The following is a 13,992-nucleotide window of genomic DNA, read 5'->3' as shown; positions in this document are numbered from 1 at the left end:
GATAATATTTGAATTTATCGGTCTAAAATGAAGTTTAGAAAGTAAACATTTTCATTATTAGTCAATATTTTTCCTTTGTCAATATTAGTTACACACTGTTTAAATTGATCAACTCAATGTGATTCCTAAAAATTCCATTTGAAATATTTGGAAATCCTAAAGGATAACATGATCAAAGCTTTACAGCCTCATGTGCTTTATAATAATAAAACCGTTATAGTAAATAGTCCCTGAAAATTCATCCTGTTTCATTCCAATTGTATTAAACTGTTTTTGCCCTAGAAATGTTTGGAAAAACTTGTTTTATCATATATAAATAATATAAAACAATGGTTTATGTTTGCTTCACAGGAACTTACCAATATATCTATTTGAAAGAGATCTTTCGTAGTTTGATAAATACTGAAGTATATTTGCTGAAACAACTTTATGGTATTAAACTACACCACAGCAGAATGTTTTATTATAAGAACAAATAAAACAGAAATTGTAAAAAGAAAAATAAAACAATAAAACCCCTTTATGTATTTGATGAACACGCTGCAAAAGAGTCGGGCTTGCTTGGGAGTAAAATCTTTAAATCTGTACAATAAAGAGCATCATAAAATGTGAGCACTATATAAATAGAAGCATCATAATTATTACAGTTCTTTTTTTTTTTATCCTGCTCTGTCTACATGACCCATTAACATTACCCCATGGTTTCAGGGTTACTGGTTTTAATGTAAAGAATGTGATTTTTGAGAGTTTACATTTTATTTGCACACGGTGCTCCAAAAGTATTTAATTTAGATTGTCATGGTCATGTTAGGGTCAGATTCATCAAGGGTGGAAGTGAAAATTCAAATTAAAAAAATAAAAATTTCGAGCTCATTTTTGTGTACTTTGACTAGGGAATAGTCCAATGTACTGTCTCTTTAAAAATTTGACCATTTGCCATCTGAAACCTGCCGAATTTCTGTTTTAACATATGGGGGACCTCCTTGAACCTATTTGGAGTCAATTGGTGGACTTTGAAATCGAAATTCAATCGCATGCGCTTTTACTTCAATTCGTACGATTCGTATATGAACGAATGTGGTCTATTCACCCGCAGAAATTTTTTTTTTTGTGAATTTCGGTTGGTCTTTTTTTATTTGAATTTCAAAGTTATGGGAGTTCAAAAGAAAACTCCCATTACTTTGAAATTTGACCCTTGATAAATCTGCCCCTAAGGGGCCGATTCACTAACTTCGATTGAAGGATTCGAAGTTACAAAACTTTGAATTTCGAAGTGTTTTTTGGGCTACTTCGACCATCGAATGGGCTACTTCGACCTTCGACTACGACTTTGAATCGAAGGATTCGAACTAAAAATAGTTTGACTATTCGACCATTCGATAGTAGAAGTACTGTCTCTTTAAGAAAAAACTTCGACCCCCTAGTTCGCCATCTAAAAGCTACTGAAGTCAATGTTAGCCTATGGGGAAGGTCCCCATAGGCTTTCCTAAATTTTTTTGGTCGAAGGATAATCCTTCGATCGTTGGATTAAAATCCTTAGATTCGAAGGATTTAATCGTTCGATCGAAGGATTATTCCTTCGATCGTTCGATCAAACTATTTGCTCTAAATCCTTCGACTTCGATATTCGAAGTCGAAGGATTTTAATTCCCAGTCGAATATCGAGGGTTAATTAACCCTCGCTATTCGACCCTTGGTGAATCGGCCCCTTAATGTTTGATATACACGGGCTCTTTCTCCTTATTCCTCTCAGGTGACTCAAAATACTTCATAGACAGCAACGAGACAGCCATCTATGGGATCATTTAGTGAAGAAATAAAGTCGCTTGTCTAAGGTGACAAGAAGCTGACATTAGGTTCAGAAGTCTTAACCTCAAAGCTGATGCCTGCCCATGTCTCACCATGGTTACTTCTGGTGGATTCCTTCAAAGCATATCATCTCATCTAGCAGAAACATCTTATTTAATCTCTGTTTAAATCCACTTACTAATAAACATTAACATGTAAATAGGCAGTTATGAAAGCAACATAAATTATCCCAGCTCTATCACAATTTAGCATTTACACTGATTAAACCTTTGTTTTTCCCGACTCACTTAGAGCACAATGGTTAGTTTGATGGAAAGCTTATACTTTCATTGTCAGTTCACACAATCTACTTTGATACAATATGCAATCATATTCTAGATAGAAATGGAAATCATTTTGGAAAACACTGTCAATTTATTTGCAGTCTAGGGATTTTAATAACATTAGGCATGTACTTGCTTTGCACCGAACGCTGAGAAAAGTGACTTTGTTAAACCTTATTGCAGTCGAGTATTGAATTTTAATAACATGAAAAATCTGCTGAGATTAGTTTTTGTGAAAGTACATTCATTTATTGGCAAATTAAAATGGTACATGAGGAGAGTATGTTTTGTTCTCTTCCATAACTTGCGTGAGCAGCTATGTGGTATATTTCATTTAACCAGGAATGTTCACAACCTAATGTCCTTTGGCATCTGTTAGTAATGACATTTTAAAATGTCCCCATGGATTACTGGAATTATCATCAGTTAGGGGACATATAACACTATAAGAATAAGCAATATAAGAATGCAATAACATTCTTATATTAGAAAATTAGAAAAAAAATGTTTTTTAAATACTTGAAAAAATACTTTAAAATAACAAGTGTATTACTACTATTAGTGCTGTTATTATACATAAAAGAGATGGTATTCCGAATCTGGAACTTTTAATCAAATCATTCTAATATTTTAAAAAAAATATTTGCTTTTTTCCTGTAATAATAAAATATTACCTTTTACTGGATGGTCACTAAGCTGTAGAACTCCAAATTGGTGGCAGAACAACCCCATTGGGTTTATTTCAAGTTTAAATGATTATTAGCAGACTTAGAGCGCAGACACATACTGTACAAAGATTTGGGGAGATTTAGTCGGCCGTCGATTTACTCGCCTTTCTGGCAACTAATCTTCCCGAAAAGTCTTTCTGCTGGCTAGAATCTGAATCACCAGTGGGATGACACTCAGAGCACTTCGTTTTCCATAGTCGCCCAAAATTTCCTCTTGAGGCATCCTCCGAGTGCCATCCCGCCATTCATTATTGGAAGCAAAATCAGCCTATGGGGTTTATTTATTTCTAATAGACTGATGGTATGAAAACCCAAATTATGGAAAGATCCGTTATCCGAAAAACCCCAGGTCCCGAGCATTCTGGATAACAGGTCCCATATGTGTGTGTGTACATATATATATATATATATATATATATATATATATATATATATATACAAATATATACACACAGTATAGGGAGAGAGAGAGAGAGAGAGAGAGAGAGAGAGAGAGAAGAGAGAGAGAGAGAAAAAATAAAAGAAAGAAAGAAAGAAAGAAAGAAAGAAAGAAAGAAAGAAAGAAAGAAAGAAAGAAAGAAAGAAAGAAAGAAAATGTACCTACATACTCTATATACTTGATAAAGATCCCAAATGGGACTGAAACACCAGATATGGAGTGACATGCAATAAATCAAGATCGAATGTTCATTTGGAGTGCTGGTCCTTTCTTCAAATGTATGTACCATTGATTTGACCTTGTACCAACCATTGATCTCAGTACAAATACTTCAGTGAAATATACAGGTATGGAATCTCTTATCCCAAAACCTGATATTTAGAAAGCTCAGAAATAAAGGAAGGGCATCTCCCATAGAAACCATTTTCATCAAATAATTCAGTATTTTTTTTAAATTATTTTCTTATTCACTGTAACAATACTTGAAGGCAACTACGCAGCATAAATCCATAATGGTGGCAAAACAGACCTATTGGGTTTACCTTAGTGTACTTAAGATATGGAGATACAAGTTATGGTAAAAACCCCCTTAAAGGAAAACTATACCCCTGAGTAATGTAGGCCTCTATAAAAATATACTGCATATACTTTTTAGTAGTATGTTATCCCAAACAGAAAACTGTAATTTTAAGTATGAATGGCAGCCCCCTGTGACAATCCAATTCACAGTGCACACAAACAAGCCAGGGCACACATACATGGTAGGTCACATGGTCCAATTACTGGGCAAAGTTTTGTATTTTGCTCCCACACTTCTTTCTGTAGAGTTGTATTATTTCTGGTCAGGTGATCTTTGAGGGAGCACACAGACCACTCCAAAATGGGGGGCTCAAGGTAAAACATGTAAAATGGCAATATATACTGATATCTATTTTGTGAAGATGTCTTTAATAGAAATATTAGTTTAATATGATATATCTGTTGGTTAAGTATTCATTCTGGGTATAGTTTTCCTTTAATTGCTTTCTCACACAATGTGTTTGCATGAGTGAATGTGGCAAGGACCATAGACTGCTGCACTAGGGAAGCACAACTGTTAATCCTGAACACACTGTATACAGTGCTGTGAAAAATCTATAAATGACATATAATAATACCACATGTATATTTAGGCATTTCATAATGGTGATCCCCAGTTAATTTTCTTCTTAGTTTTCCATTCTAACAGGTTCTTTACATTTATGAGAGGACTGCAGCATGATAGGTATACTTGAATTTATGACATGTTTTTAGCTTAATTACAATTAATGATCAGAAAAACTGGTGCATTTCGCTCCTCCGAAAAATTTGTAAAACCACAGAAAAATTAGCAAAATTGTTGAAATGCATTGAAATAAATGGCATATGTTGGCAATTTCTTTGAAACACATCATCCAGACAGCTCCTTAGAAATACAAGGGGAGAGACTGGATTGGGCTACAATATAATAATAATAACATCTAGGTTTTTCTGCATGGCAGAATTTTAGAGTGAATTCTTTAAAAATTTGCTGCTGCCACTGAATATTTCGCTACAAAACTGTACTGGTAGAAAATGCTTTTTCATCCCTAATTACAATATTAATTTATCTGTTTTGCTGTTTTTCTGTAAGGTAAATAGTTCTGGCGAGTAACCTTAAAACAAGATGTTTTATGTCCTCATAAACAGTTTCAGTTATCTCTGTTTTTACAAGGCTGTGTGCCAAGAGAAATGGCAAACCATAGCACATTTTGTTACCAGCCCAGACCTTACAAAAGGATATCATATTTTACAGAATTTTCTCGTCATTTATTGACCCTGAGTTGTAAGGTTGAAAATGCATTTGTTGAATATCTGAAAAAAAAATAATTGAGGTTCTCTTAAGGGCATAAATAAATAACTAAGTGTAAATACAGTTCTACCATAGAAAAAAATTATATCACACTGTTATCTGTGTTCTACTACAGGAGCCAACTCGCATAGCAGCAGATGAGAAAATGCTGAGTCTTAGCTCATTTACCGCTCCAGTAGACTTTATTGAACAACAATGCTGCTGTACATCAATAGGTCTTGCTTTATTGTTCCATATATTACTGAATGATATTGTAGACCTGGCAGTCAGTGGTCATAAAATTTGTTGCAGCTGTTCCCCATTTCGTGGCTTCAAGGGACCAAGAACTCAAAATGGACATTTGGTTTATAGTGTTGTTTCTAATTACTGAATATCCAGAAGTAAGTTAATAATGCTTAAAGAATCACTGCTGCTAGAATTCAAGTTCCTGCAATAGAAAGAGTCTAAGATCACATTAACATGCCCTATCATTGAGGGCAGACCCATATTTGAAATTTTGGAGCTCATTTACAAAGGGAGCAATAAATGTTCTGCATTTCTTGCTGTATACTACATTTTATTTTCTGTCCTGCTGGATGAATTATCTGCATGATAATAATGCCAGTGTACCAGGGCAGGCTCACTAATATGGATGTCTTTGTATATTTTTCTACAGTCTGCTTAAGACTAGATATACAGTGCTCAAACAACACATAGAAACCCAATATTTACTGCGTGCTGCTGGGCAGATAGTAGATACAAGTCCAATGCAACATACTCTAATTCTAGTATGTAACCATTTTGGCTGCACAAACTGTTTATCAGCTTTGCCAATAAAACCAGACAGGGAGCATAGACACACATTGGCATAAGTGTTTGGCATATTGTGTCCCTTCTGTTTTTTAGCAATTGTTTAATTTCTTTATTTCAAGAAACTGCTTTTGAAGCTGATCTGGAAAAAGAATAAATGCACACAAGCCAGCTAGTGGGAATACAGTAGTATAAAGCTAGAAATCGTTTAAATCTACAAACAAACACCTTGCGACAGCAGTTGGAAGTCCAAGTTCATGTGTTCATACAGTTGGAACCAGAAGCATTGAAAAAATAATTTTCAGGCCTTTAACGCCTATATATTTCTCATATTTCATTATAGAGTAATAATGGAGACCCAAACTACCTGAGTGTTTAATAACAGCACATTGACAGCAAATGCTTGTAGGCAGGATTCTCATTGAAGCATCCTTTTGTGTGTTATTAAGTTTGGGGCACCTGCTTTGTGCAAGTTTTAGAAATGGTCAAAATGTACCCAAAATAAGGAAATTTCATGGGGCATGTCCTATCAAGCATATAGTAGTGGCGGAATTTAACAAAGATCATTCCTTTAATGCAATAGAATCCAAAAACCATCATACATTTATCAAGCTCCGAATATTATTTGAGATTTATTAAAGTCCAATGGTCTAAAAACTCTGAATCCGAAACCCTGGAATCTAAAAGCTCTCTAGGTCCTGTATAAGTCAATGGGGAAGGTCCCAGTGTCTGCGCTGATGTCCATACCGATATCAGATCATTTTGGGGATTTGAAGCAAAAAACTCAGCAAACTCAAAAAAATAATAGTTTTTGTGGAAAACTGTGAACAATTCAAAGTGTTCGGGGAAAGCTCAGAAGTTTTTGGAGTTTTGCCCGACCCTATTTTTTCTGGCTTTTTTCTTCCTAAATAAGGTCCATTCGGGAAATCTGAGTTGCTCGAAGTTGGATATTAGAAATACTGAGATACATTTGGACCTTGATAAATAACCCCCTTAATGTAGGGAAAGGCTTTGCAAACTGCAAGAACCCGTCTAGGAAAATTTAGCACTTATCCTTAAAGGGAATATAGACCCCTTTTTGAAAAACATATAGATGAATTTATTTCTGTCAGGTTAGACATTCTGTATGCACTGTATGGGCTCATATCAAAAAGGGGGGGGATATTTCATTTTATTTGCTGGTTCCCCCACCTCCTTCTTAATTTGGGTGGCATGCTTTCTTCTGAAGCCAAACATTTTTACAATGGACTCTGGAGTTTTCTCATGTGTTTTATGCTGATTGTATTTTTTCCATGCTGATATTTTTCACAATCACAGCCCGTCAAAAAAATTTTTACGTTTGGCAGGTTTTAGGTTTAATTTTCATTTAAAAAACACACAATAGTAAATTGATGTAAAAAAAAAATAAAAATAAAAGGATTGTGATAACACTTTATTTACACTAAATTCACCTTGACTACCATCACGGATCATTGTCCTCATGGATGCATAGTGGCATCAATTTATTTTATTTTTGGCTGTGAGAAATTATCTGATAGGGAAATATGAAAGCATAGATGCCTAATTCACTTACTGTATATACAATATATGCGGGCTGGCTGCAGGTAAAGAGAAGCTTCTGTTGCACTTTGTTGTTAACTGACGTGCACAGCTTTTATTCTTTATACTCCACAAACAGTAAAAGAATATTTTATAAATACGTATGACATTTACTTTATCAATACATACAGCTCAGGATTAATTGCGTTCTGTAAAGCACTTGTAGCAATCAAGTGGAACACATAATTGAATCCAAGCTCTTGGGAGAGATCCCCAGTGCAGCATAAGACAGCTTGCCAGCAAGCTGTAATTCTACTTTTCTAACTCCCAAATGCCCATGTGATGATTGTATTGGAAAACGAAATTAACGATGTTTACTATGAGCAATCATATACACAGACTTCATTTCTGGAACATACTAAAAGTAAAATAAATAGCATCAGGCTAAATGGTTGCTTGCTCTAATTGCAGTTATGCCTTACTTTGACTGTGTAAGATGATCTTCATTAACATTACTGGGATATCTACAGAACTAAATCACCAGTCTCTTTTTTTAAATTCCAAATTCATTACAAATCACCTAAGATGCAGGGCAGTATTAAAGGAGAACTAAAGCCTAAAAAGGATTATGTCTGGATACAATATATTATAACGTACGGTACCAGCCCAGAGGTTTAGTATCCTCCAAAACTCTTCCCCATCTTTGATCTTGTTATGCTATTTTATGTCTGTCAGTGGCACTACACGTGCTCAGTGTGCTTTAGGCTTCTAGTGAGTGACTTAGCTTAAGGATCTGCAAAAGTTAGTAGAAACATTAGCATAGCTGCTACAGGGAATAGCTGTGCTGAGCCAAATCCAAGGGGAACCCTAGGAAAACACTCACCCCCAATGCCCCCCAGAAAGGACATGAGAAAGGGACAATGGGTTGATGAAGAAGGTGGGTTGACCAGTGGAAGGAGCTGTGCGATGAGTGTTGGTGACAAACAAGTACATTACCACACTATGGGTAGATACAGAAGGTTAATGAGTTGCCTAGGGGTTAAAAAGGAAAATGAACCATACAAGGGGCAGGCAGCTAGGTGAGGTATGTGCCTAGTTTCCTCGCCCTCTTGTGCCCTAGGTACAAGTAATGTGAACTATAGATTCTATATATACTGTAAATTGAGAGTCTGCCTCTAAGCTCAGGGCACTAACAGCAGCCCTGAGCATGTGCTGTGAATCAGTGGAAAAGGATAAAGTTTTTCTCTTTGATCCTTTGCACTGATCTTCTGGTCCTGTTGTTCATCCATTTCCAAACAATATTGAAACCAATATTTCTGCCAAAAAAGTTATTATTACTACATACTTACATACTTTCATTAAAGGTACTTGAGCTCATTGCACATATGTACATATAGTTGCGCTCCATATTGATTGCTGCTGCAGTGCTGCACATATTGATGCTGGGGAACCCTGGAGCTACCACCATCTTCTGACTAGGTAGCTCCAGGGATCCCTTAAAGCTTTGCATCAGTCACATAGTTCACAGTTCAGTTGCATTAAAAGAACAGGAAGCACACATCATCCGCACATCTGGTCAGGCAGCCTGGGAAAATATAAGCTGTGTCTGATTTGTGGTGAAAAGCATGTGCAGTGCCTTAAATTTTGTGAAATTATTCAAATTTGTTTCCTTCATTTTTTTTTTGATATCCGCAATTCAAGCACCATTTTGTGGAGATTGTTATTAAACTAAGCTTTGCATCATCCTAAAATTTTGTTTATATGCCAGAATAGAGGACCCGATGCCCTGTCCATCACAATTAGATGGTGAGGAGGAATGTAAAGAATGCAGTGACACCTAGGAAGTGCTGAATGGAAAGTGAACGTATGACCAATGCAGATTGGTTACCATCAAATTAGTTGGGATCAAGTACAAGGTTTAGGTATAACAGGTTTCCAGATAAGGGATCCCATACTGTACTATTTTTGTTCCTTTTGTCTTTAATCAAAGCCAACAATCAGAATAACAACTACATCGGTGCCATCTATTGATGTATATAATCATTTGAGAGCCATATCCTCATGATATGCGCAAAGACAAACTTCATATATCTACCGTTAGGATCAAGAATTGTCTCTTTTATCTTATCTATTGTGCTTCATGGAATAGGGTTATTACTTTAGTCCGTAGTTGCAGATCCTCATAGTAAATGATCTGGATGTGTACAGTAAATCATTGAAACTATAAAACACAATTTCCTTGTACAATAGGCTAGGTGTTTTTCATAATAAATACATTGGATAAAGTACAATTTTCCTTAAATGAGAATTCAACCCTAAACGTAAAAACCCTACCCCCCTACCCTACATAGACCCCCTTCCCTCATCCCCCCAGCCTAGGCGTTAACACGGGCAGATGCTCCCAACATTTTACTTCTTAACTCTTGGTGCAGATGCAGGCATCGGAGTTCATGGGCGCCATCTTTTTCTCTTCGGAAATCTTCGGAATGAGACAAGCATGTAGGCGCATGCACAGTTGGAGCAACTTTCTGTTTCGCGACAACAAGAAACTCACAAAAATTGCCAAATCGCCGGTCTCATTATGAAGATTACCGAAGCAGCTGAAGATAGCACCCATGAACTCCGATGCCTGAATCTGCACCAAGGGGTAAGTAAAATGTTAGGGACATTTGCCTGGGGTAACACTTAGGCTGGGGGAGAATGGAGGGGGTTCTATGGAGGGGGTTCTATGTAGGGTAGGGGGGTAGGGTTTTTTTAAGTTTAGGGTTGAATTCTCCTTGAAGACTTAAGATACATTTTTAAAATGATCATACTCCTTTAGAATCCCCCAGTAGGATTTAATAAATGTGTTCTTATATTTCCATTTTCTATTAAACACTTTAATTCTGTTACATTATTCAGAAACAATCTATAGACCCGGGTTTGTTTTATCAGTGACATGAATATTAACTACCAGTGACAATTTCTTATTAGTAATTTGATGCCTTAAAATATAAAAACATTGCATTATTGGGCCAAAATCTGAGGCAGTTAAACAAGACGCATTTAGGGCTATTTATCATATTCAGATTTGTGTCATTCTTTAATTGTTTTTTTAATTCCAATAAACTCACAACGTTACCTTATAGGAAGATCCAAATATAAAAAATGCAATAAAAAATTTATTTGTGTTGTATTACACATTTTTAAAGTGTTCGACAAGTTAAAAAATTAAAAAACTTGAATTCATAGTTTAATTTTGCTTAGGACAGCTCCCACTGACTTCTACATGACTGAGCTTTCAGATGCCACAATTTTCAGAGGTTTTTTTTTACTTTTTTTTTGCTTAAAAAATATTGTAAATCTGTGGTTTTTTTTAACCATTTTTCAAAGTCATGATTTTGTGCACAAAAAAAAAATCTAATCACATAATAAAATAGGACTGTTGATAAATAACCCCTATAATGTCAGCCTCTTCTATTAGTATGATATCCCCCTTCCTTTAAATGTATATTGTCAAAGAAAAAAAATGGTTTAAATCATGGTTTAAATCATGTTTTACTTATTAAAGGAATAGTAAACCCTGCTCAAGCAAACTTTACTCAGTTGTTGCTGGACTACACATGTAATAAATATTTATAGTTGAGGCATGCAGGAAGCTGTTGTCCAGCACAGCAGGGCTGTCTTAAAGCAATATTGCAGAATAAAATGTTTCCCCAAATCTCCACAGTCAGCAACTGCTTTAAAATGCAAAAAATCCTCCAATGAGAATCACAGCTGACCTGTATCAATCTGGCTCCCTTTTTCTTTGTTCCCCTTAACTCGCCTCTTTGGCGCAGCGCCCCAGACAACAGTTACAAGTTGAAGGGACTTGTAGTTACACACTTAGAGGACAATAAATTGGAGTCCTTCACAACCTTACAGATGAAAACAGGAGCAACTTTTATTCACAGTCTGCAGTCCAGCTTTTCCAGCAGTAATGACTAAACAAGTTCCATGGTTATTATGATTAAAACAGAATCAGGGTTCACAGACAACTGGGTACATATGTTGCCCACATTCCGTCTCTTTCTCTTCAGACCAGGGGCTCTGTCTCACAAAGATTTGAGGCACAATGATCAGCCTTATGTTAATTTACTACACCCTACTCAACCTAGTTCTCTGAGTCTCCTTCTTGGTTAGGTACTACTGGAGCACTGGCCTCTTCCTTACTCCTTGTTAGAGCCTCAACTGCTCAACTAACTGGCCTACAACTAACTCTCACCACCTTTGGTGAGCTCCATAGATCTAACCTATCACTTACCACCCTAACTCTTTACTCTCAGTGGTACCTTTCTGAGATGGCTCCCTGGCCTCATTCTCTATCTCTCTTTCTTACATCAGAGTTGTATTATATCTGTCTAGGGATATCCCCTACAAGTATTACTGAGGAGAACTTGCTCTAGAACCTTCTCACAGGGATTCCCCACCTACTTCCCTACAGATTCATGTAGTCACTGCAACCAAAATAACACTACTTACAGAAATTAATATATTTGGTCCGTACAAGGACATAACAGCACCACCAACACCACCCTGCTGCACAGCACTGCATTGGGCTGCTGCCAAATGGGGGCCTTCCATAAAGAGGTTAGGGGAAGGATACCTATATAGAAGTAATAATTTGTTTAAAAAGGTTTATATCACATATACTGTACAGTGTTGCGGAGTCTCTTGTTTTTTTTTTCTTGAGTCTTGCATTAATTACATATCAGTGGCCTACTCACTGTCAGTATTGGTGTATATTGAAACACAGTTACATGTTTATGAAAGAGTTATTACTGTACCTCCTGCCTCTTCCTTGCTGAGGATTCTGTACTCAGCCCTCTGTTATTGTCCCTGTACAAACTCTCTTTAGGAGACCTTATCTATTCACTGAGCCACTTATATGCAGAAGACATCCAGTTATATTTAGATGCCCTTCAATAATTACTGGCATTCCGACCAAGATCTCATAACTGCCTCCAAGCTATATCCATCTCAAACACACCCTAGCTAAAACAGAGCTCATGGTCTTCCTGCCCAAACCTAGCCCTTCTCATCCTCGTACCATTACTATCAATAACATGACCATTTGCCATTTTAATTTGGCATGGTGCCTGTATGTTATTGTCATACAGGTATAAGTAATATTTATGACACTACCAAAACCTGCCATTTCTTTCCATTGCAATATTGTTAAGATATGCTTCTTTCTTTCACAAGTGACAGCTAAAACACTAATTCATGCCCTTATTCTATGGTGTTTGGACTATCTGCAATATTGCAATCTCCTTCGATCTGGGCTCCCAGACTCCCACCTCTCTCTCTTGCATGCTATTTTAAACTCTGCTGCTACAATCTTCTTGCTGTCTCCTTAGGGGCAACCTGTTCATCCCCTGTTAAAACCTTTAGTAAGATTGCCTATTAAGCCAAGGATAGCATGCAAGATCATTCTGCTAATATTTAAAGCCAATCACCCCTCTTTTCATTATAATTCTTTATTTGTCTCCTCGTACATTCCTGGTCATCTCCTCCACTCTTCTCAGACCCACCATCTTTATATACCATCCACACTCATTGCTATGTCTCATTTTAATCCTCTTGTCTTGCAGCTCTTTACCTCTATTCCTGAATTCCTCCATAGGGAACTCTATTTCAATCTTTTCAAAAAGAAACCAAAATCCTACCCTTTGGAGCACTAGAACATTATCTAGTCTAGCCCAGTCCTGAATCCAAAAGGCAAATGTCCACACCTCTGTGTACTTTTGTCCTATATATATATATATGTACTATACATTTTACTCTACATTTTACTACATGAGGTTGATATAGTTCTTATCATATTAATAATGTTTCTTTTGTTAGGTTACATACAGAAAGTCTTTTTCTTAGCAAAGATAATTTAAAGAATACTATTCAAGTAGAACTTTTTTGTATTAAATACTGTATTGATTTCAGTTTACAATATAAATATGACTCTGGCACTATACTATTCTTGCATTCTTTATATTTTATAAGTCGGTACAAAATCCACAATATAATCTATTAATGGAGACATTATTACATTTTCATCATCCTTAGTATTTCTTTTTCAACCTTGTGAAGATTAGGTTGTGGAAGACTCATCCATTTAGGTATAAGGCACAAAAGAAGTTGCCACATAATGTAAATACAAAAAACAGAAATGTCATGCTTTACCTCACAGACTCTATAAGTATCACCATTACACTTCCCGGTGGGTACTATCTCAGGCTGTGTAGGAGCAGCTGTTGCTATAAGAACTTTACTACATAGAGCGCATGACAATCAGAAGTGACCGGCCAAGGAACTGCAGATTATATTTCAATTATTAAAGCAAGAGTAAAGCAACCCACACCCTAACACACTTCAGTAAAAGGAATTTTAGGACACATGAAAATAATTTGTAAAACTGGATGAAAACAGAAGTACGGTGGAAAGTTAAAATAAAGGTGTCATTTATATATATATATATAT

Source organism: Xenopus laevis, chromosome 6L (assembly GCF_017654675.1).
Source record: "Xenopus laevis strain J_2021 chromosome 6L, Xenopus_laevis_v10.1, whole genome shotgun sequence".
Classification (NCBI taxonomy): Eukaryota; Metazoa; Chordata; class Amphibia; order Anura; family Pipidae; genus Xenopus; species Xenopus laevis.
Note: the sequence above shows the minus strand (reverse complement) of the source record.